The sequence below is a fragment of the Ambystoma mexicanum genome, chromosome 8 (assembly GCF_040938575.1).
Source record: "Ambystoma mexicanum isolate Mex_15411 chromosome 8, UKY_AmexF1_1, whole genome shotgun sequence".
Lineage (NCBI taxonomy): Eukaryota > Metazoa > Chordata > Amphibia > Caudata > Ambystomatidae > Ambystoma > Ambystoma mexicanum.
In genome coordinates this window covers 893,956,246-893,981,522 of record NC_090929.1, presented here as the reverse complement: position 1 = coordinate 893,981,522, position 25,277 = coordinate 893,956,246, and the positions used below count along the sequence as shown (strand labels likewise).

General features: G+C 42.8%; 1 protein-coding gene across 2 annotated transcripts in view; it reads right to left on the bottom strand.

Moving 5' to 3' along the window:
• Nucleotides 1-25,277, bottom strand: part of BMPR1A (bone morphogenetic protein receptor type 1A) — a 595,030-nt gene that overhangs the window by 364,138 nt on the left and 205,615 nt on the right. For both annotated transcript variants that reach the window (XM_069610776.1, XM_069610777.1), the window contains exon 2: nt 9,885-9,995. The gene's annotated coding sequence lies outside the window, so the exon portion shown is untranslated. The remainder of the gene's footprint in view (nt 1-9,884; nt 9,996-25,277) is intronic.

Here is a 25,277-nt window from a genome sequence, read left to right as displayed (position 1 = left end):
ACTTTCAGGCTTTCGTACATCACGCCAGATCCAGGCACACGAACCGCAAATTAAAACTAGACACTGGGGGTCAGAAATGCCACTGCACAACAGGTCTTTTTCCCAGTTGAAATCCAAATCGCAACAATTCTGGATGGATTAAAAAAAAGTAGAATTGAAACACTTGTGCACAAAAGATGGGAAAGCCGAATAACTAATGCAATGGCAAATGTCGCCAACCAAATTAATAAGGGAACAAATAAAAGCACACACATCTGCTAACAGAATGAAATGAATGTCAACATTTCTTAGTTCTAAAAAAAAAAAAACGAACGAAAACCTTCAACAAGGATACCTAGAAAGATAAATACCCCTGGGACTTTGAAAGCCTTGTGTGATGACAACAGTGTATGGCGGGGATCAAAAATGTGTAGCCAAACTGCAATTAGGCTCACTCTGCACTTACAAGAAAAAGCTCCCATGGAACTTCAGCACCCGAAAACGTGCATCTCCTGCGCTTGACCAGAGTTTGTTTGGATAAACAGGAGGTTTTTCAAACCAGCTCTGTGCTCATAATGGAAGAGACAGGAGTCGCAGTCTGAAAGAGGGATCTCAATGTTCCCACTTCAGACGGTAGACCTGTGCAATGTACACAAGGTATGTGAATCGTATGGCACAAAATGATTTTTACCTAAACAAGTGGGTGCTGGATGGCTTAACTTACTAATCAACAAGAGCACACATATTAATAAAGCACTGCCAGGCTAGCGTGTCCACACGCATGTCGGCAACAACTAATGCTGCCCTCATCTTCCATCCAAGATGAATTACTTGCTGCCTTTGAGGTCTTATTTGGGGAGATCTAAAAAGGGAACATACCTGGCTTCTTTTCTTATAGAAAAAGTCAAAGGAGGGAATCCGTGAGGCAGACCCAGAGACTTGATGCAGTTAGCGTGGTGGGATTGCATAAAACCCTACGGAATATAGCTTCAGCAGTGATATCAGCAAATCCACTAATAGGTTGTTCAAGAATGGGTCTCTAACCTGTACCCCTGTTTCCGCTCTCCTCGCAACACTCAGTGACCCTTAATAGCCTGGTCCCAAGCCTATCCATTTTATTGTGTCCCATCTCCTCCTTGTAGAACTCCATTGATTCATAGCTAGACATTTGTTACTAAACCCTTACCCATACTCCGGATTGGTCCACTTTGATTTCCAATGGTTGCTTTACTAGACACAGGGTTTGCACCAACTGCTCCTGCTGGATTTTGCCATACATTCAGCATTAGGGGTGCCAACTTTGCGGTTACTCAACAAACCACTTTAAAAACAACTTTCATCTCACAAACCCTTGTCCTGCACCTTTTGGGACAACAAGAAAATACAAAGAAGTCCCAGTAAGTGGAATGGCAGCCATCATACAGAACAGTACGATTTGTGGCCCAAAACTTGGCAGAAACGAACAGCAGGGATATCAAACGGGGATATCATAGCAAGAGGCGGAATCTGTGCTTCAGTCACAGTTGCTCACTTCGCAGAACCTTCATTTCTTTGCGGAGGGCAACCGCATGCAGAACATCTTTGGTGCAGATCTGCTTAACAGAGCACTGAGCCCCAGCATCGCTTACAGGGCTCTCCAGACAGTCTCCCGACAGCTGAATGGATTCCCACACAAAATCTTCAGAGGAGTTTGGCCCTTGAGCCTTACACCATAGTCTAAGTCGGGCAACAGGTAGGTTCCCCTCTGCCATCACCCTGCCCTTCTTTAACCATTTCACTGGCTTAGGTTTACTTTACATTTATATTCTCTTATTTCAATTATTTTCCAGTTTCTGGGTCGCCCTGCGAGTTCACAGCTGCGAGTTCACAGCTGCCAGTCCCCATACAGATCGTGCTCAAACTATGTGATCACTGCGCCGCCCAGAACTGCGACGGCCCAAATGCTGACGCAAGTTACGGCGCGGCGCAGTGATTACAGGTCACTGTGCCTGCTTCCCCGGGCTGATTTTCCCTTCTTACCCCCCGCCCTCACCCCCCAACTTACCATTCACTGCAGCACACTTCTGTGTGTGCCGCCTGCACCCTGCTATCCCTGCGGCATCCGCTCCTCCCACTAAAGTGGATTAGAGGTGACAAAATGGTAAGCGAGGGACACCCCCGCAACCCCGGAATCGCACAAATGAGGGCAACATTTTTGTACGATTCCCTCAAACTATAGTGGCAGTTTGGCTTCTCTTCTCCCCTTTTGGTCTCTGTGCTCCATTAACTCTCGTCAGCCTGGTGGGCTCTCTGGATCTCGCTGCAGACGATTTTGAAGTTTAATTTACGATTCCGGGAGACGCTCAAGCAGCCACTGCCAAATTTGTTTCCGGCCAGCTTTTGGTCCCTGCATACAATGTTAAACAGCAGGCAGGTTTGTGGACTGCACCTATAATTGCTTTGCAGACTTTAGGTGAAGGCTTGCATTCAGTGTCTGTTTTCAGGGGTGGTGGGCCCCATTGTGAAGATGCTGGAGGGGGCTCTTTTGCAGTGGTGTAGAAGGATCTGGAAGTTGGGAGCTTTGCAGCTCTGCGGCAGAAAATGCACTGCCCCATCTGTCTAGGAAGGCTTAATGTTGGAGGCAAATCTTAAGATAACATACTGCACACACAGGACCCTCACAATTCGTCAGCTGTGCTCTCCGAGACAGTTATGGATACAGGAAGGTGGTAGGCGGGCACAACAATCGGGTAAGAGCATCAGTAACTTTCTCCGATTCACACCATGTTCTTATTGCTATGTTCCTATAGCCGTCTGTCGTTGGACCGTTGGTCATTGCTTGATTCTGCCTTTTTTAATCTCTCTTAGGTTAGGCCTTCCTGGATCATATACATACTTTCATGTGGCCTGCTAACTCTGCACTTTCAGCCATGCCAATCCACTGAACTCTTCTTGCACTTCCACAACATTGCTGCTCCGCTAATCCCTGCATTTTATGGCTTAACTGGTTCACTGTTTTGTGTTGGCTTTTCTTTCATTTGTGCAAGTTCTCTATGCTGTCCCTAAAACCCATCCGCTGGCTGGATAGTGTTTGCATGTACACTAGCAGCCCAGCATTTCTGCGCATGTGCTTACCCTTCTTGTTTTAATAGCACAAATGGTGATTGGTCATGCCTTCACCCCAATCCTCCTCTTGAAATTTCAATTCCTAAACTCAGCAGCCGAATACTAACTTTCCTTAGCATATCCTATCTTCTCTCTACAATCTTTTCTTGGATCCTTCACTGCCACTTACTTGCTCTTCACACACCAATTAATCAGTTAACATTTTACACCTCAGACATATACTTATATCTGTTTGATCTATTCTTTAGGCTCCTCCCTAACAACTCCCTCAACCACTAACTCCTCTCCACTTGCCCCCTCCACCCCCCAGTTTCCAAAAATCTTTTCAGGTTGCATTCATCTCCTTATTTATATAATTGGCTCACCTTGCACATCTATAAAACGTTCTCCACTGCCCCTCCACCGCCTTTTATTAATTTCGGCTTTCATTTCCTTCGCTCCTCTGCATGGTCCTCAGCACTGTGGGACTATTTCAATCGTGATTTGACCCCAGTGTAGGGCCTCCATAGCAAATTAACCTTCCAAGCCATCTCACCACTTGCCTTTTAACCCTTGCATGCACACCAGTGTACAAAGCGAACTGGTTCGAAGTAGTGTCACAGGGGAAAACATGTTCTTTATGTGCTCTTTGGTGGGTACAGTGAAGATAGCTGGCCCTCAAAGATATGTAGCATCCTTTGACTGCCATGCATTGTGCAGTTTGTCATGTGCGTTTAGACTTTGGTACTATGCTATTAAATATGGGAAAATTGTGTCATATGGTTTAGTTTATACTTTATCCATACAGCGATAGTATTAACTGTAAGGGTGTGGAAGGAGGAGACTGACACAGGTGGTATGATTGTTTCTAAACACTTATTTGTGAGAAAAATAAAAGGGAAAAACCCTACCTGGCGCTATTACCAAGAGGTGTTTCCCTACCTACACTTAATACGGATGCGTCAGAATGTCCGTAAACAAAAGTCCACAGTCCTGTGTCAAAACCCATTTTCTTCCCTTACGCTTCCAACTAGACTAATGCAGAAGAAAGCCACCCTTCTGTAGAGTGGAACATCATGCCAGTAGACTGAAGAGGATTATTGTGATGTAATAGAATTCGAAATGACAGAGGGAGAAATAACCAAAAGTTTTTTTTTCGAAACAAACTTGTTTTTTCCTCCCGCGGTCATTTCAAACAACCCCATTTGTCCCCCAACCCTCATACCTTCTGGTGGCACACAGGAAAGTGTGCCACTGCCTTGCCATCCCTCTGTGGATCTGGCTCCCTTCACGCACAAAGAAGGGAACTGGTGCAACAGGGTAGTTTCCCTTTTTTTTAAAAAAAAATTACTTTGTCCTCCCGCTTTACTTTTGATGGAAGCGGGGGAAACCCCCACAACCCTCGATGTCCCAGAATGTCGATCAAGGGGAGCGGGGACACCTCCGCTCCCCTTGATCGACATTTTTAGCATTCCATTTTTTTCTTCCAACACCCTTTGTGCCGTGTTCTCCCTTTTGTTTTTTTCCCCCGTACATTTGCACTGATTACATCTGAAGAGACTATTTCCTGAGGGAATGACTCCCTTCCCCAGGTGTTCCTTTCAAAGGCAGCACACCAAGTTCCAGATTGAAAACGTCTCAACTCACAAAGCCAAGTTCCAACTCAAAACCTTAGTGCCAAGACAATGAATCCCTTCCTTTGGTCTTTCTCAGGCTTCTCGTAAGGTTCACAAACACCAAGAGTAATGACTCCCTTTCCCCATGCCTTTCTTTACGCTTTTCACAATGTTCACCAGGGGGAACAACTCCCTTCCCCCTGGCCTTTGAGGCTTTTCACAATGCCAAGAGAATGACTCCCTTCCCTTGGCTTTTGTCTCAAAGCCCACCTGGTTCACTACCCTGCCAGGTACTGTAACTGAAGATGACTTGGGTTACTCTTAAAAAAAAAAAGGGTGCAGGTCCCAGACCTGTGAGTTTCTTCTCTTGATGCTGCAGACCCGGTTCAGTATCCTGCCACATACTGTGACTATGAAGAGGACTTTGGTGGCAGTTCCCTATTAGGTGTGGGTCCCAGACCCTTTGTGAGGTTTCTGCCATTCGTGGTTCCCACCAACTGTCCCGGCTACCCGGATCTCTCCAGGGTTCTTACTGGTGACCTCTGGTTTTCCGTGGCCTTCTCCTCCCTCTTGGGCTTCCAACAGTCTCTCCAGGGGCTACGATGGCCTTGCAGAGTTCCTCTGATTTTAGGCTGCATGTTTTCCAGCTCTAGGCGTGCGCCGGTTCTCCCAGTCGACTGGCTGCCCTGGTCTCTGCCTCATCCTTTGGTCCAACCATGGCGATCCATCGGGGATGCCTCTGCCAGTGGCTAAGTGTCTTGGTCCCTGCACTCCCGGGTCCCTATTTATTGGGCTTGCTTAGAGTTTCCCGGTTCCTCCAGAAATAGTGTGACAAACCATGAAGTCCTTCTTCCATTTTTATCATCGGGTTGGACTTACTTGTTCCAAGTTGTCTAGGCCGCACAGGTTGGTTCCGCGGGGCAATCTGCATTGCTCTGCGCCTCTTCCGACTCAGTATTGAGGTTCTCATGCTCAACTGGGTTACTTGTGCTCTTTTTTGTAGTCCCTACTCTTCCCCGTCCCAGTGCTTTTTATGGAGGTCAGATCATCTATCCTACAGAGATACATGGACGTGTGTGGGACTATGGGACCCTGTAGAGGGTACAAGAATGAAGGGGCAGTGGGGATATGCTTTGGGCATACCATGTTGTATGCGGACAGTCGTCCCTAGTGCCATAGGGGCATACCAACCAATTAGATACACCCGCACACTAACACCCAGGGGGACTAGTGGGTGGCTGCCTCACCTGGTCTCATGGGAAGGGGTTCCCCATAGGGGACAACAGAAGATTCACACAATCCAATCTTTCCTGCGTAATCTCCTTTTCACCTGCCCTGGATTCTCCATCAAATGCCCACTTGGGGATGTAATACTTCATAATTGAACCGTAACTCCTAACCCATTAATTCAGCGCTTTGCATGATGCATTAGCCATACATTCATACAGTATAAAACATTTTATGTTGTGGAAGAGCCACTATTTTTTGTGCATTGGGAGAGATTTCCATTTGATTTGAAAGTTGAGGGAAGCCAACCCTAACTCGAATCGAAGCACAGACATGGGGATGGCAGTTGGCAAATGCAAGGCCCTTTTCCATATACTGCCCCCAATGTTTTGGTAAGGGGTGTCGCAGTTCGACGTTTCTGCACCAGAGTTGAGGCATGTTATCACCTTCCCCTTATATTTCAACATAGGGATCAGAGAATTTTCCATATTTGAGATAGTTCTTTCTTAGCCAAGTCGTTATCGGGTAATAATGTCCCCATACATGTCACCGGGAAAAGACATTGGTGACATTATGTATAGGGACGGGTTGGAGGGATGTCCCCTGCAACAACAAAAAACAGAAAAATAAATAAAATGTATTATATATATATATATATATACACACAATTTTTTTAAAAAATAAAAATTAAGGGTTGAGGGGTTGTCCCCTGTATTTTCAATATAATAATTGTCAGGAGACATTTTTGCAGGGACATTACATGGAATCATTTAATTTCCATTATCGAACATTTGCACCACGACACCCAAATTAAAGTGCGTTGAAACATGAAGGGTGAAATGTCTAGTGGGATTTCTGCTTTCCGAGGCCTAAAACAGGGCTGTGTCCTTGCACCAGCACACTCTGCAATATTTACATTGCACAGTTTAGTAAGAGGCTGGCGAGGCACATGCCTTTTCCCCTAAACCTGGTCAAGCTATTATACAGCATTTAGTATACGCAAATGACTTTATTTTGCTGGAGGTTACCCCTGTGAGTTTACAAGGAACACTAAACAATGTCATGTTTTATTTGAAAGAGTTGGACATGGTGAATTTCTGCAAAAAACAAAATCATGATTTTGGAACCTAGGCGCTGGAAAAAAAGTTTTATGTGGTATCTTGAATCATACTTGCAGGAAGTAGCATCATTGTTCAAATATTTAGATGTGACTATCAGTAGTCCCAGCTTCAAAAGAGGTATTAAGGTTGCTCCAACAGAGGTATGAAGGTTGTCAATTTGACAGCATACGTGATTCAGCATATGTATGGGGATATTGTGTATGGGGACATTACCCAATATCAATCAAATGAGGTGGCCAACCCAATTCTTCCAGTTTCCTCCATGATTTACAATAATTGAACAAAAAAAAGTTATAAAATATCCAATTATTTTAAACACAGCAAAGCATCCCATAGCAACCATTTCATATACTTGGAAATGTAGACTTCTAATAAAAGCTTGAACAGTTTCTTCATGTATATAAAAAGGACTAAATCTGTTCAAGACAATATCCTCTATTGTGACCCTCAACACATTCACAATGTAAAACTCCATAAAATCATAACCGCATCACCAATCACATTCTGGGCAAAGCGACACCCGTGGGGAAATGTATTAATGTTCTAAGACACGTGAAGTTTACAGTAAAGGTTAATCATCTGGTGCAAGTGTTTTGTTGCCAACAAACTACAGTGTGCTGTGGCAAAGAAACCAGTGAATGCTACATGCCACTGGAGTCTCCCCCTCATCCCGACAGATTCGGAAAGGCAATCCCAAACATTAAAGTCAGGGGACAAGCCAGGAATGTCATGCAGAAGAAAAAAAAAGAAAAAACACATATATATATATATATATACATATACATATAATAAACACACAGTAGTCCAAACTAGAAAACTTTCACATTTCACACTAAACTTCACAAGGAATTATTACAAGGAGTTAAGAAGCTGAATGAAAGCTGCAAAGAACTAATTACAATGGTGTTCCCTTTTCAGATATTTGAGAATTAAATGAAGCAGCATGGCTTGCAATACCCATCATCTTTTTGGGATTTTGATGTGTCCACAATGCGCCCTTCTACCATTCTTGTTGGCTTCACTGGATGTAAAAAGGCCTTAAAAACAGCCACCAGATGAATAATCTGTGAGCACAAACCAAACACGCAGAACATTTTACATAGAGTAGTCCTGGATTATTTCTTCTTGAGTGATTAAAGTTTTTACCAAACATGTTCATACTACTAGAACATTGGACATTTTGTAAACACTGAGAGGGCAATATTGGCTTTTATAAGTGCTTTGTACAATTTTTCTTCTGTCTCGCCAACCTTTTAACCGAATATTCCATCTTCAATGGGTGGAATGTTTCAGTAGCAAAAATGACCTATTGCTGTAGCAATTACCAAGTAGGGACATTGCTTGGCCTGGGCCTTTACGTTTGTGAAGGGGCTGGTACACTTTGTAATGCCCTCGGAATGCAACATTATTGCTTACATTTTTTTTAAACTGTTAAATCCGAGATTCATCCCGGACTTCAAGTTTATTTGTAAAATACTGAACACAAAAAGGAAAAAGGGCCACTGCATCGCCACATATTTTGGACTTGAAACCCTAATTATTTGCAGTTGTAAAGAAGTGGATGTAAGATTATTAAATATCATGTTTGTTAGGATAGGTAGCAAACCAAACAAGCCAGAAAAGTTGGAAAAACGTCCAACATTTTATCTTTAAAAAATAAAAAGTTGAAATCATTCAAGGTCTTGTCAAAAATTGGAATTGTAAGAAGTACACTTATTTTTAGAATGAATTACAGTCAGGGTGGAATTACTACTACACAAGGTCTGAAAATGCAGAAAAATGTTACATGTACTTTGTTTTGTTTTTAAGCAGTTAGAAAAAATATATTTTACACATTTGCGATAAAGTTAATGATTACTTACATTCGCATTTTGGAGAATTCATATTCCGAATTGGAGCCACTGTTTAAAACTCGTTCAAACCTTTGGTGCAGTATTTTTTAAAAAGGTGCTATTGACAAGGCATGATAGAAAACAATTTGGGTATTCTACATAATATTGCTTAAAATTGTAGATTTGTTCAAAACGGGTGTCTGCAGTTGGAATGAGGGCATTTCACAATTGTAACAATATTATTTGTTTAAGTGATGGATTGCGTACTGCTCATTCCAACGAAGTGGACTAAAGTATCAAATAGTTATGTCTTTTGTAAAGGGAACAAGAATACTGAAAGATGGCAAGTTATCTGAAGCTACTATATGGTCATCTTGTGGATGTCAAAGATGGTCACAGAACAAAAGGTTAGTACTATTTGAAGAGCTATGGAAATCAATCGTCTGAATAATCTCACAGTCACATTCCGAGGGAGGCTCCACAGGATGACAAAAATACATTCCCATAAAGTATTCACGTTTTTGGTTTGCCATTAGCGCTCTACCAGTGCAAACCTCCATGAGGTCGCCATCAACATCCTCTTTCCAGTAAAGCCAGTGGTTGCGTGTCAAAACAAACGCAAGACATCATCAAAATTGCAAGTCTAACTCTCCAGTCGTGAATGAGCCAGCAAGGAAATAGTACAAATTAAATCAATTTTGTTCGAATGTCTTTAAGTTCTCCCTATGTTCCCCTTCCATGCACCTGCTAAAGTAAAAAAAACAGACGAGTCTGTAATAAGCATTGTGCCTCTCTGCAATACCTCAGAAGGAGCAACCCACAGATCTGCCAAAAGACAGAATAATCACCATGTACCTGAAAGAAATGGCTAAACCTTTTTTGCTGGCATATTTTTGTTCCAGACGCCTAATGACAACACTTCTTTGAAAAGCTCTGGGCGGGCATGCGAGCTGCATAGTATTAAATAAAAACAAATAAAAAATAGAAAAAGAACATCCTCTTCACATATCAAAACATCTGCTTACCTCAACTGGGAAAGTATCCTGGTTCGGCCGTATAACAACTGCTTTCTGCACTCTGTATTTCCACTTCATTAATTCCAAGTTGGTAACAAAATTCTGCATATTTCTATAAATCTGAAAGAAAAAACGGTGCAAGTCAGAAGACTTACTACTTTCATTTCAAGCAACCGATCTGCTGCTCTTGCTCAACAAAGTGCACCCCATACCAACCAGGTATTACAAACAGCAAGCATGAGGCACCACTGCCTGCTAGATACAGCTCCAATTTTACCTCAAATTTTACCTCACCTTCAAATGGAGTTAACATTGTTAAGTTAATCAGTTACCATGAAAGACATGAAAACTTTAGACTACCAAAATATAACAGAGGGCAAGCCCTGTGAGGTGGGTGCTACCAAGAAGAGGTTTGTGGAGGTTGTGGGGAGTGTGGGGGGAGGATAGGATGGGAGTGGGCAAACAGATCTTGCCAATAGCATGCATTCATTCACAATAAAGATTTGAACAGTGGGTAGTGTGAAAATAAATCTTTAGAAATGTAGTATGCGTTGAGGTATGGGAGCTGCAGTGTCAAAGGGGCTGGACGAGCAGGGTAAGCCATAGGTTAGGCTGGTGAGGGTTGTGGATGAGGGATCACAGAAGTTTGATGATGCACAGGTTGTTAAAGGAACTAGTGTAGGTTGTTTCCTACTTGGGATTTGCATGGGGGTGAGGAGCTGGGTAAAGTTTGCGAGGAGCAGGAAGGAGGCTGATTGAATTGTTAGGCCAAATAATTAGAAAAGGTAGAGGATCTTGGTTTTGCATGAATTACTGTGCATGCTATGGCAGTTTTTGGTTCCCAAACAGCCAAGCCTAGTGTGGCGTAGTCACCCAAACTACACTTATGATACAACAATACATAAGCAATATGGGTAGCAAGAGCTGGGCAGTAGAAACAAATACGTTGTTCTCAGTCTCCTGCCCAATCTAACGCCAGTGAACCAGTTAGCCTCCAGCTTAATCAATGCATGACCAGGGTTCGAAATTGTGGGGAGCTGGGAGCCATTTAGCTCCTGCTACTAGCCTAGGAGACCTTGGTTAGCTTGAAAGCAACCGCTACCAGGAGCTATGTTTGGCTCCCCAGGCAATCTGTGCCTTACAAACATGCATAGGTGGCATTACCGGAGTATTTGTTTAATGTGTCCTAATTCTTCTATAGTAGCATTCTCAAATTGACTCAAGCCTTATGTGCAAAAAGTTAACGTGTGCATCTCATGTGAAAGTTCGATTCATGGTGCGCTGGGTACTCACTCCTGGTTCACAGTGGTAGCTCCCGTCTCCCTGATGATGCCAGACACTCAGGAGCTGGTTTTAGCTCCTGCTCATCGAATCTCAATTTCAACCCTTAACAGTCAAGGGTGACCCCATCGAGGCTCAGCATAGGAAATACATACGATTCCCATTCATTCAGTGTTACATCACTGCAAACCAATACCAAAGCCTCGAAACTATGCAGCATGCTGGCCGTCCACTTGCCTCTCCAAACCGGACTGCATTCCCTAGGTGAATGGTTAGGGGGGATAGCTCAGGGGCAACTAGTTTGTCTTAGAAGCAAGAAAACAGCACACCACAGGTTTGAATCCCGATCCCATGCTTTGAAACAAATCTCTGGTATTAAGTGCCTCATAAAAGAATATTAAGTCACTGCTACCCTTACCATAAAGCATTTGGGGGTGGGGGGGCACATTTTTGTATATTTTACTGTACCCTTACCGTGCCACCGTTCTCATTTCGTTTTTTTATTTGGGGTGTGATCTCTAAAAAGGTGGCTTTGCTATCTACATGCAAGAGTCGGAACTCTTAAGATCTGCATGTTTCGAGGCTACTTAAAGAGGCGTCACTCTCTATGTGATCTACTTTGCCAGGATAGAATACATTACAGATAACCTGGGTAGAATTGTAAGCTCTGTACGGTTTGATACATTTGTAACTGGGAGGGCTGCATACGTCTCGGTGCTGTTGAACACAAAAATTAAAACCATATCTCATTCAAGAGGTCACATTGAAAGTGTTTGCTTAAAAGACAAACCTCTGATGTGCCCCCCCGCAATACTTTAGTGTGAAGGAGTTTGCAGTAGAGGTGAGCGGCACACACAAGATCTTCGACAGTTTCTTTCCATGTTTGGCATGCTAGAACTGAGCGTGTGATATTAGGAAAATGCCTAGATTGTGATTGCCTTGTAGGTGATAATGGTTTGGTGAAGTGGCCAGTGCAGCTCCTTGAGGATGGGTTGTGCTGCGGTGGCACTTAGGGTACTTTGATGAGGCGGCTGCAGAATGTTCCTAAGTATTCAGTATGGTCAGTGTGGAGGTTGGGAACCTTTAAGGGCATTACCACCAATTAGGTGGAAAAGCAAGAGGAATTGAACAACTGTTCCGAAGATGTGATAAAAAGCTTGCGTTAGCACAGTAGAGAAAGTTTGGTGATCCACCCCGAAGGACAGGTCACCATCCGAGTCAAATCCAAAAGATTCTGTATAGAGGGAGATCTGGGTGGGAATCGGATCAAATTAATTTCTGTCAGCCAATTTTGGGATTGGGCATGCTCGATAGGGTTCTCCTAGATCAGAGTGGTGCTGATTCGTGTAGGTACTTACAAGGGAGAATTTTCATTTTAGTGCACATTTCCTCCCACCTTAGAGACCACCAGCTCCTTTTCTCTGACTTGACTTATCTTTTCTCTTTGTAAATCCAGCACACCCCATCGTATGAGGAGTGCTGGAGGGTAACCTAGTAGCCCCTTATCCTACATTCTCATGTAAATATTTTCATGTTACCCTCACTACTTTAAATGGCTGGTGGCAGTGGTTTAATTTTCCTACCATTGTGCTTTTCAACCGCAAGCTGAATCCTCAGCTGCAGTATAGCACCCATGGGAGACCATTTTGTCAAAATGGATGCGTCTCTTTTTTTCACCATTTTCTGTTGGGAGGTCCTTCTTGGGTTTTACTCTGTGCACAAGCCAGGTTCGAGCCCTTTGTTCGTTTTGCCTTTGGTGGGCTTCAGTCCTGCAACCAGCCTCTGGCTCCAGTGTGTCTGAAGGGCAGGAAGTGAGGGAGGTTGCCGAAACTCCCGTCCTACGTCTCTAGGAGTGCCTGAATGCAACCAGTCCTGATTGGCTGGCTGGTCGTCTGTCCTTTCAGGACAGCGACCCTGCTGTGTGGTTGACAGTCTAGGTTGTGCCTGAATGGGAGAAACCGGCTTAAAAAGGCAAGGGTTTTGGGACTAGAGGCACAGTCGACCACTGAGAAGAACACCCAACTAAGAAAACCGTGAACTGAGCTGGCTGCATTCTCCTGGACCTTTGAATTGCCCGGTAAAAGCCCTGCTGCTGTGCTGAAACTCCTTTTTCTGAACGTCAGAGAAGCTCCGGAAAGGACAACTTTTTCCCTTGGGTTATTGGGACCACCTAACCCAGAGATGAACTCCACTGGACCATCCTCCCTGACTGCCTGTACTACTTCGTTGCTACAAGAACTGAGTGCCTGGGGTTGAGAAATCCGTAGTCTAGTGAAATGTCTGCAAGGACCCTCCAGAAGCAGGACGACCAGAGCTCGAGGGCCCTCACCAGAATGCAGGACTCAAGCAGTGAAGGAGCCCAACCGGTATCCGAGAGCTTCGGTGGTGCTGTTTAACACACGCTGAAACCGCAAAGTACTGCTGTTCCGAAAAGCCTCTTCCTGCCGACGACCTCAAAATTGCTGCTGCGGGAGTCCTTCCGAGGTCCTCCCTCTTGTTCCCACGACTGAGGCTCAGGAACCCATGATCTGCATAGCTGCAACAGGACAGAATCCAGCTCTTCTTCAAACCAGAGGTACTGTTTAGACTTGGGGTACTTACCTCGTGTCTTTGAGCTGTGCTTTTCTCAGTTGCATTGGTTTACCTTAGAGTTGATCCTAACTCAGCTTTTGACCCTACAATAGATTTCTACAAAACTAACTTTGTGCAAAACTTGTATTAACTAAGAAGTGCCTCAGTGCCATAGACTGTGCTCCAGACTCTTCTAGTCCATTGACTTGGATATCTGTCCCTCAAAGGTGGCAGCTTGTTTTAGCAGGTTATTGCTGGGAAAAGTTTTGTCTAGATTTCATTGGAAGATTGAAGTAGATTCACATGCCCCAAGACCCTATTTAACAATTTTCTCTTCCTTAACCTTTTCCTTCAGCAACCCCAGAATCTGCAAAGCATAACTAGTGACATATACATGCCATTACTGTCCTTGTGAATGAAGTCACCTGTGTGTGTCGCAAATGTGTAAAAAGCATTTCTAAAGAGTATCCACTAAACTTTTGCTGGTTCTGGAAAAGTTTTTTAAAGTATATTTGATTGTAACCTATCATGCCCTTTTTAAAGAAAGCTTTTTAAAATTTGTTATACTCAAGGTTTCAGTTATAAATAGTTGTTTAAGTGTTACTTGGCCACTTGTATCTGCGAATGTCATTGTTCCAGCTCTACAGCTCACATTTACCCATCTTAAGATAGGTCTGGCTGCTCACTCACACTACCAACTTGTGTATTTTTGCCCTAAACCAAAAAGGTGCTTTACCTTATACCAAGTAGACAAGTGTTGTGTAGTCTCACACAGTGTTACTACATCAATCCTTGAGGAGGCGGATAGAGGTGGGCACCACCTTGTAATTCGAAGTTTAAATGGCTTGCTTTGTTCCAAATAAAAATATAACAGGCTATATTATGGTCCTAGGACACCCGGACCACCAAATGCAGAAATCCACAAGAAGCTGGATGGTCTCAACCAGCTAAGTCTGGTGCTCACTCGATGGCTCTTAATGAGCTTAGTCCTTTTTCTTAGACATGATAAAGTTCTTACAATTATTTTATCCAAATTATCCACTCGTAACTGCATTTAGTCACTGAAAATAATGTTCACTTTTTATTCATCCTGATAATTCAGATTTTTTAATGTAATTCTTAAAATACAAAACAATATCCAAGGGAAGCAATCCCCAGGAACCAGTATGGCCTAGCTACATTGCCTATGCATTTCGGAGAGCTTCTCCATCGTCAGGGCTTTCATTTTGCCATGTTGTGTATTGTTCAACGAAAATCAATAGGTTATTATATATAGACAACATACAGCAAATCAGAAATAAGAAGTGATATGTAATATGAAAAAAAGTACATACCAAATGTGTTTGTACGTATTTTCAAGTCAAGATCATGGATGATAAGGAAGGAAAACAAATACATAAATACTACTATAATGAGTGGTCATCACAATCTGGTAAGAGTCTGTACATATAAATTAGGTTTAGAAAAAGTACCTTAAACACATGGCCGTTTCTCTTTAGTCCCATTAGTGCAGATAGTAAGAGGAAAGAGAGAAAGAATAGATTCACTCACTTTTCATTACACAAGGTCGAGCTCACGTGTACTAAAACATTTTATCCATATTAAAGTGAGGGATTACCTTATGGTTGTATGGGACTTCACTCTAAAATGAGTGTTTGCTGTAAGATAAATGTGTATGTTTAGGGCTGTGCCGTAATGTCCGAAAATGTGTAAGTGCGGAAAGTAAATCTCGCTCACCTTTCAAATTGCCGTGTCGGCAACAGAACTCAAAGTGTATGTGTCCATGCGGTCAATGGAAAATAGTGTTTACTGTGGTTGCCATACCGATCTGGCAGGGGTTCGCACAACGTCAGTGTGCGTGCTGACGTGACGGCATCCCGTGTCCCCATGGTGACTGGGGCACGGGAGTTTGATCGTGCGGCAACTATTGTGTTGTGGTATTGTAAAAATGAATGATTCAATACATGTAATGCCCCTAAAGGTTTATTGTATATACAGTTAATGTAGTAGGAAAATGAACATATATAATTGCATGTGTGGTATGTGCATTCCTGCACTTGTTTATATGATATTTACTCTATGATTATACACACAGATGTTCATAAAATGTGTTGCAAATGGATAGGTGATCAGATTAAAGTGTGAGGTAGCTCACATTTACCCCTAATAGTGAAGACATTCATATTATTGCTAGGACACGTGTAACTGTCTGCTGGATGCTAGCTTTTAACATTACTACTAGGAGGAAATGTGTAACGTGAATGGTATTATTCCGGACTATGGTATTATGTAATCAATATTCCAATCAATGTCCGGTACATGTGGCAGATTAGAAGTGTTACATACACAGATCTGAAATGTTACATACACAGTGCATCTTATAACATAGTTGTCTGTCTTGTATATCATCCTTAGAGTCAGGGTGATGAAAACTCATAGGTAACATGCCAAATTCACTTCCTCATTAAGACCTTTCGGTCTAAGGGATCTCAAGCGTTCTATCCAATAGGCTTCCCTTCTTTCAAGTCTTTTTTGTGTATTCTCTTTTGTTAACAACTTCCAGTATTGCAAAGCGAATTTGTGCCAGGTTATGTCTTTGGTCCATCCAATGTCTGGCCACTGCTGAACTTGTGTTCCTATTGCGTATACAGGATCTATGTTCATTGCAGCGTTATTTAGCTTTCCTTTTGGATTGTCCAACATAATACAAGCCGCATGGGCACTTGATTCCATATACAATACTGGATGAATCACATGCTGCAAAACGTTTAAGGTTAATTCTTTCGCCCGTATGAGGGCGATTCACTGTGTGGCCTTTTTGTACATAACTGCAATTGCGGCATTGTAAACATGGGTATGTACCTTTCCGTCTAGTCTATTCTTGAAGTGGTAGTCCTTGTCTGTACCAAGCAGTCTCTAAAATTTCTGCTGCGCTGTTATGCAAACGTTGGTTGCTCTTTGAACAGATTCTCAACACTCATCGCAAGATAGGATTTTTGCCAATGTTTCTTAATTATGGATTTGATCATGTTACTTTGTTTGGAAAATCTAGATACGAACACCAGGGGAGGTTCTTGTTGAGGTTTCGTGGATGTCAGTAGAAGCTCTTCTGTTTTTTGTTCCACCTTAGTTCTGGCTTCTTCGATTTCCTCCTCAGTGTATCCTCTTTTAATGAATTTCTCTCCCATCCTCTTCAATTCCACAGTATAATCTTCAGGGTCACTGATCATCCTTTTGACCCTTAGCATCTGACTAAGCATCTGACTGTAAGGTACATTTTGTATCAAACTTGGTAGATGAAAACTACATCAATCCTTGCCCAACAGTACTCAGCCTCCACATCTGTATGGATGCTACCTATACTATCAAAACCAGTACTGGTAGCTGCAGTCCAACCATTAGTAGTACGGCTAGTAGTAGAAGCTGCATAAGGCATACTTTCACTACAAGTAGTACTATTACCGATAGTACAGCTAAAAGTATCCAGGTCAGCATGAACGGTAGCAACGGTGTAAAGTACAAACAAGTTTGTACTGCAATAGTAGTAATGGGTTGGACAAAAGCTTGCTAGGTACATAAGTATATGGTGGCAAGACTGCAGAAGTGTCTCGAGGGGAGGCGGTGGGGGATATCAATGCTTGTGTGGAGGATGGGGGTATGATTGTGAAGTAATAAATATGAATGCAAGAGGAAAGTTCACCAGCTATAGTTGGTTGGGGTATGGATTACCAGAAATGTAAAACTGTTGAATTGGAGGACAATGAAACCTTTTACGTTGCACATTCTATGCAGTAATAGATCTGCAGACTACATTTCCACTCTTCCTCTGATGTCAATTTCAGTTTTGGCGATTGAAGGCAATTCAGAAAGTGGAAGGCAGTCAAACTAAGAAAAGAAATGCTTCAAAACGGACACAAAATATGAGGGTAGAAAAACATTCAGATATCGGCCACAGATGAAACCTAATGGTAAGGGACAAACCATGACATGTGTAGAATCTTTGAAAATGTAACTTTAGAAAGGACCAAACAAAAGCCGTTTCTGTGAAATCTGACCCAACCAATTGTGCAACACAGCTACAACTGATGATGCATTATTGTAGCATGTTTGAATACTCATCCAAAACCTTGCATGCCTCTTTAAAAAGGTCTCTGCAAATACAAGCACAATGCCCACAATCATTTCACTTCACCGACTACCCCTACAAGCGGGCATCACCTTCAAAGCCAGCTGCCTCATATACAAAGTGGTTAACATTCATGAGCCGACAGAGAAAGGACCTAGGCTTATTAGCCTTCGGTGTGGGCTGCACACCTTTATTCCCCCAATAGGTTTAGAACATTTGTTTTTAGAATATAAATGACAGTAAAGCCATCTTTCATAAAGTTGCTTCAAAGTGCTTTTATTCTGCAAATTGCAATTCAATTCGATTTCTCATTTAGTTAACGAATGGTTAAACTTCACCAATTCGTTTTGTGCTGATACAATAGCAAAGAAAAATAACCTAGGGCTAATGCATTTCGGAATGGTAACATTCCTTCCTCAGAGCCAGGTTAAATGTACACGAGCATACAAAAAAAATCTTTGTTAGAATATTTTGAAAAACATCAAATATATATGCATTCAGGAGAACAGGGTACCCACAATTGACCAACACGTACATGTAGACAGAGAGAAGAGAGAAGAGAGAAGAGAACATTGTCAGTTATTTGTAAACATTACATTGCATTAATGCGTTCTTTAAAAGACTATTATCATCCGACATTCAAATTGCACTTCCGTCAAGGTTTACATTAGATCTATTACTAAGTGTCTTCTGGTCAAGTATTCTGGGGGATAAGGCAGGACATTTTCATGTTATCACTGACCTGAAACGGGTGGCTTCAGTACATGCAGTTCAAACGTTCCTTCTCAGAACGCTGCAAAATGAAATGGTATGCTGCATTTAGTCACGATCACTTGTGGTTGCTTCTAATACGTGCCTGTCTGTGTGAAAGCAGAGCGCTTACCTTGTGAGTGTGTAGCTCGCTCGAGCGAAGTAACCTCCGACTGCGGGTAGCAAGAAGGCTCTGCTTGCGTCTGCGTGTATATGTGTAATGTCATGGTGATGTAAATCTCAAAATGGCGGATGGGGGGTGCATGAAGTAGCCATACTAGAGTGGGCAATTAAAAGCAGTGTTAATGCTGGTGTATGGTAACTCGATTGCATAAACACGCTGGATTGCACAAATGATCCTAATAGAAGCGCGATGCCCTCTGTTCTGATTGGTGAAGTAAATAAAATATAGTGCTGTGCGTTACATGAGGTAGTCAGGGGTCAAATTATGTTTGTGTGTGTGGTTTATAATAATGGGTGGATACTGTGTTACCAGGTGTTTACATTCTCAAGAGTGACATGTCCAAAACACAGGTAAGTTCAATGTGTTGTAAAAACAGATACAATTATAGATTAAGATCGAACTCCTCATTCATTCCTCGAGGTGACAATGATTCCAGTCTATCAATCCAAAAGGATTCTCTTTGTTGTCTCTTCTTCTTAGTGTCCATGCCGGTATTTACAATGACTTCTAATACCTGAAATTTGAATTGGGAGATATTGTGCTTCTTTTCATTGAAGTGTTTAGCTACTGCTGAGTTGATGTTCTTATTGCGAATGCATGACTTGTGTTCATTCAGGCGGATGCGTACTTTTCGTCCTGGTTCTCCTACATAGTACTGTCCACAGGGACAACGTATGCAGTATATACAGTTCTCCATGTTACATGTGGCGTGGCGTGGCATTTTATTGCAATTTTTTCCCCTGTGTGCGGATGCAACACAAAAGCTCCTTTTATGATATTGTTGCAATTACTGCAATTCAGGCATTGGTACGTGCCGAATCTTTTGGTTGGACTTCTTCTTGGTTTATCGTCGCGTGTGTTGACGAGTAGGTCCCTTAGATTATTGGATCTTTGATAAGCAAATGTAGGTGGATCGGCGAACAATTCTTTGGTTCTTTCATCTTTGGCATTGGCAAATCCTGACTAAAGATGAAAGAACCAAAGAATTGTTCGCCGTAGTAGCACCTGGTGACAGCTTGGTACACTGGAAAAGCAGTAGCTACAAGCAGCTCTCGCTTTTCCAATCTTAATTTCGAGCCCTTTGAAACAAACATTCACTTATGAAACATTGCCATTGGATTTTTCCCCCAAAAAAGTTTAAAGCTAAAAACATTCAACATTCTGTAACAATGGGACAATAAATGTCCCTAAAAATTAAAACTAATTACATTGTAACCGGCTTAAAATAAAATTGCGCTGTAGGCCAGAATAATTTACAATCTAGGCCAAGCAATAGGAACGCCATTTGTACTTAAGGAAAAAACTTGACGATTGCTTCAAAGCTAATGTACTTGCCACCTTTTCCTGAAATCTCTGGAGATTAGCACTGTACCTTTGCCAGGGATATTAGCAACTTTATATGACCTGCCCGCCCACCACTCATCCTTTACATCTCACGTTGCTCTGCTGCAAACGGGTTAAATAACTTGTGGAAACTGTGACGGACATTTCAAATAAAAAAAAGTGTGCTACTAAAGCCATTGCTAAAAAAAATTGTGCTACGAAATTGACAACTATTGCCTCCTTTCATTTACTATTATTTTGACGATATTTGTGAGATCTCATTTCATTAGTCCAGATTGTCATTTAAAAGCCCGTCTAATGTGTGGATGCATTCAGGAACGCTCCAGAGTCTACAACATTTGCTTTCCAGATGTTTTGGACTACAAATCCCATCAGCAATCGGCCTCCTTGCCGAGGATGCGACTCGTAGTCTAAACATCTGGAGAGTGGCAAGTTGCAGACTGCTGGCTACTGCATGTCAATGAGACTGAATAAAGAAGTCTCCACATCTTGAATAACCAAGCCAATGCTTGAATTAAGTTTTGCAAAACGGCAGACGCAGTTCATTATTTTGCTTGCTCTGTGCTGGGTACGTGGCAGCAGCTAGCTTTATGAGTGGAGTTGCTGATGGCAATTTTTCGGAGTGAACTCATTTACTGAAAATGCTATCCAAGACGGGCCTTCCCAATAAAAAATATATTTAAAAAAAAAAGAAATATCATACACGAAGATGGAAAGGACTCAGATCATCCAACTTGTAAGCAATGACGCTAGAATAATTTGTATAATATACATTACACTTTTGCTCTAAAATGTTTATTTTTTAATACTGCACACAAGCCTAAATGTGCACACTCTACTAGCCATTGTATAGTGCCAATTGACTCTTGGTAATTAAGAAATGGTGTGCACGTTAATTTATGCACGGCTAGTAGCTTGAAACTTTGAATTCAAAACCCAAACATAATATAATTATTCTTTTATAACACGCTTAATACCAGAAATTGGTTTCTAAGCACGGGACCGGGATTCAAGACTATTGCACTGCAACCTCACTGCACTATACCATCTTGCCAGTAAATAAACAGATCCAGAAAACCAAAAGAAAGTACACATGGTGTACAATCTCGAAACCAATCAAAATGTTAAGTTTTGTTTGCCAACACATGCCCTGCTCATAACTAACTGCACAAATCATGGAGGGGAATTTCAAAATTGTTTTCGGATAGCAGTTGACGTCACAATTTAGCACAAACAGGTCCCCCATATTATATACAGGATAGCATATAAATAGGCTGAATTGAGGGAATACGTGACTAAAATGACATGCATCTCAAAAAAAAAAAAAAAACAAGGACGCACACATACATGCCCTTAGCACTTATTTCCCATAAGGAATCATTCATTGTAGGCTCTGCCACTCGCGCTATTAAAATGGAACACAGTGGTTTTCATTTGCAGTTAAATAACATGTCAATGGTACAAAAAGAACACAACTATACCCTAAGTATTTTCTCTCTTTTAAACCCCCTAGGTAAGGTTACTTTAACTAGTCCCTTAAAACATTTTTTAAAATAAAGATTTTTTCTAACATTACCATGTTATGCCCTTGGGCCTGGTGCGCTATATAAATAAATACAAATATCAGTCAGAGGCCAGATCGACAATTCGATTGCTTGGAAAGAGGCCATTACTAACCGGTATATGCCCACATTTAGAAAGGCCTGGTTGTTCCTATGGGATGGCAAGACCGCTCGAATGAAATGGGAAAAAATAATCGAACCGTACTCCTCTGGAGGAATAGCAGCACCAGACTTTGAACTGTATCTCCAAGTGGCACAGGTGCAGTTTGCCAAACATTGGTATGACTTATCTGATCGCTCACCCCACATCTGGCTAGAGAAATTCGCTGCATCCCCTATTGGCCTACGATCCATTATCTTTAACTCTAAGTACAAAGATACTTGTCTAAGATCCCGCGAGAAGTAGGGTTCAAGCATGGGGCGCGCTATACAAAAAGGTTAAAAATAGATACTCTATATGATCCAGATGTCCCGCTCTGGAATTACCCTGACATTCCACCAACATTAGTTAGACAAAACTTTGCAACGGCAGTGGGATCCACATAAGGAAATTGAAATGTGCAACATGTTTCCAAACGGGAAGTTTGGGAGTATGGACAACTTGCATGACGTGGTTGGTGGTGGCACGCTAAAGGCACTCCAATGCTATAGAATGAAATCAGCATTCAGAACACGGTGGCCACTCTTTCCAGATGGACCCCCCCCCCCCGTACACCCGTGCATACAAGCAGCAACATCCGGCTCAGGGCTAGGAATCTCCAAGTTGTATGCACTGACACAAACACACTCCCCCCACACTGAATGATGTCAAGGCTAAGTGGGAAAATTACCTCAAGGTAACCATTACAGCTGAGAAATGGTCCAAATGCTGTATGCTCACCAAAACTATCGATGAATGCAGGCCTACGTCTGATACAATTTAAGGTACTTCACAGACTTCATTACACCCCAGCCAAGATAGCTAAATTCACAACTAAAGGTACCGGGGACTGCCCTAAGTGTAAAGCGGCACAGGCCGGATCATTTCATATGTATTGGGAATGCCCAACGGTGGCAGAATTCTGGGGAAGGGTTGCAGAAGTAATAGAGAAGATAACTCCGATCCGGCCTCCATGACTCCCCAAAAATACTTATTCGATGACATCGGCAAGAGTGCTGAGACAATTAGGAGATTGGTTAATGTCTCATGTATTATTGTGGAAAAGTCAATTTTGAAAAACTGGAAAACTCCCACGCCTCCAAATATCAAATAATTTTTTTACGAGAACTGTCATATGTGAACGAGCGCGAAGAACAATACATAATGACTGTATCAGCAACTAACAGCCCCAAAGACATATGGGCCCCATTCCAAACGTACTTATGTGAGATATCATCGCAAGATGAAGAAACCGTGTAACTGTCAATTTGCTATGAGATAAATGTAATATATTTGGTGTTGTATATATGTATGGCTTTGTGGTTGTAAGGCAAACTGTATCTGCTAACATCATCAATAAACAGAAGTTATAAAAAAAAAATTAAGGCCTGGTTGATTGCTGGGCTATTGCCACCAGCCCCCTGCCTGCGGTCATCCCCCTCTGCCCGCCCAGACTCCACACCAAGCTTCCCTGTGACCAGTACGAGCACTCCCATTTACCCCACTCACACGTATCTGATTCTGCCAGCACAATCAACCAAAGCCACGTACAGGGCTGCCATGGAAATGGAGGACAAGCTCTACACTGAGCATCACAACGCAATTTTCATGGTGGGCATTATATTTGTAGTCTTGTAGTTTTCCTGAGAAAACAGATTGCATCAGAGGCATTGCGGGGGTTCGGGGGGGCTGAAGGGGCTATAGACCAGTTGTTTTGGTTGTAGCCTCGGATAGAAACTCAGGGGCTACAGCCAAAAGGCTATAGCTAACCCAGAGTCCCGCTGGTCCCGACATTATTTTAGCCCCTGATCTTTTCCAGACCTAGCAACACCCCCAGATTGCATGCTTTTATCTACTGCCTCTTTCTCAGAAAAAAAGCAGCGCTTCGAACTCCAACATTTGGCTGGGGTGTTAATAGCAATAGTAGTGGTGTTTTTTGATAGGTCAAACTGGAGGATAGAAACCCAGCACACTCACGCCCATCTACTTGGTGGAGGGCCACTACCACCTGGTCCAGCCTGCTAAACCGGCCATCATTGCTAGTACCTCAGCAGGTCATCCGGGGTGGCAATTGATGCTTTTTCTAACATTTTTAAAAAACATTTGATTTAATGCAAACCTAGCTCCAAGTTGCAGCATAGCAATTACAGAGATCATTTGGAGAAGGACAACTTCAACAAGAAAGGATTGAACGCCGGTCACGATGTTTGGGGTCAACAGAGACTGGATTACGTAAAACAGAATGTGATGAATAATGAGAAGTTAGAACTCTGAACTGGGCAAAAATTGGACGGCAGGAGCTACGGTTGGTTTGTATAAGGTTCTATGGGTTTCACTATTTAAGGCAGAGACACAAAAGGTGATTTGCAGAGACTTACAGTTTAAAGATTTTTCTAGTATTTGTTCTGGCTCCACCAATAATTTTAGGATTGCAGATTTCATTTCTGCTTGCTCTCATTTCCCAGTCAGTAATGTGATGGTGGCAGATGCTGCTCCCAGTAAGCAGAGAACAGTGGCATTGCTCCCTGCTAGAGCTCTTCCGTTATCTATCTCCAAGTCTCTGCAGATCAGACGTTTTTCCAAGCAGAGAGTGGAGGTAGATCTCTCTTCTGCAGTAGCCCCCCTCTGGAATTGCCTCCCTGCGACTCTCAGACTTGGGCCGGATCTCTTAAAAGTTCTGGGAGCTTCTCAAGATCCTACTTTTCTCTTCCTTCCCTCTCCCCTCCCTTGCTAACGTCCCCCTCTGCCGCATTGACTGGCTGTCTGATTCTTTCCGATTCATACAGAGTCCAGCCGCACCCAGTCTCCCCTGTCCTCCTCCCCTCCAAACCTGCACTTGCCCTACCACGCTCTCCCCCTCTGCACTAGCTTGGCTGGGCCTGCACCCGTTGTGCCCATTCAGCCCTGTCCTCGCACTTATCACATGGAACTTCATTCCCCTGCACTCTGTGGAAAAAGGTAGTTTCTATGTCCTGGTTCATTTGCAATGTAGTACATGCCTTTTCATTTTTCCACTGTATTCAATGTATTGCACAACTTCTGGGTGACTTATTTTTCCCAAACGTATTTTCCTCTGTGTCCCCTGCACTGTGTGGTGGGTGGAGGGGGGGGGGGCTGTGGACCCAAGCAATGAACCCGTTGCTCGGCTACAGCCTGGAACCACTTTCAACTCTTCTTCACACTCGCCCCACCCTATCATTTCTATCTCCCCTTTGTCTTGGTATGAAGGCTCTCTGAACCCTGCAAAACTAGTTCCACTTGTGTCCATCATGGGTGGTGGGAGCTCTGGAATGCCACTTCTCCCACACCCTGTATTAACCTGCCCCCTACAAGTCACCAAGCTAGCCCCTGATCTCTTGCACCCTTTCTGGGAACCTCCTCCATTCCCCAGTCCAGCAATGAATCTCTTTTCCCACCCTCACCATCTCTACCAGCCCCCTTCTCC